This window comes from Octodon degus, unplaced genomic scaffold, assembly GCF_000260255.1.
Source record: "Octodon degus isolate 3935 unplaced genomic scaffold, OctDeg1.0 scaffold00007, whole genome shotgun sequence".
In the NCBI taxonomy this organism is placed as follows: domain Eukaryota; kingdom Metazoa; phylum Chordata; class Mammalia; order Rodentia; family Octodontidae; genus Octodon; species Octodon degus.
In genome coordinates, this window is record NW_004524583.1 from 21,384,053 (window position 1) to 21,384,604 (window position 552).

Here is a 552-nt window from a genome sequence, read left to right on the forward strand (position 1 = left end):
ACCAATTACTGAAAAGCAAGAGGCATGAAAAACATATTCAAAAACAGCTAGATAATGTAAAGAAGACTAATTTAAGATTCATTGGAATACATGAAAAATCAGAAGGCAGAACAAACAGCATAAAAATATTTGTAGAACTAATAGCAGAAAACTTTCCACACATAAGGCAAGAAACATAAATAAATGAGGCATATACAACCCAAAGTAGCCACAATAAAATAGAACCTCACCACATCACATGATATTCAGATTTCCAGAAGCCAACCACAGGGACAAAATCATAAAAGCTGTTACAGAAAAGCAATGAATTACCAAGGTAAAACCCCATCAGAATTATAGCTGACTGCTCAACACAAAGCTTAAAGACCAGAAGAGCCTAAAGTGTTTCAAGCCCTAAAGGATAACAACTTCCAACCCAGACTTACATGCCCTGTAACACTTTCCTTCAAAAACATGGAATCAAAGCTTTTGTAAATGGGGAAGAGGGTGACAGGAAGATAGGGAAGAGCGGGAGGGCGGGGAGGACAAGTTACATCATCTACAGGAACAATT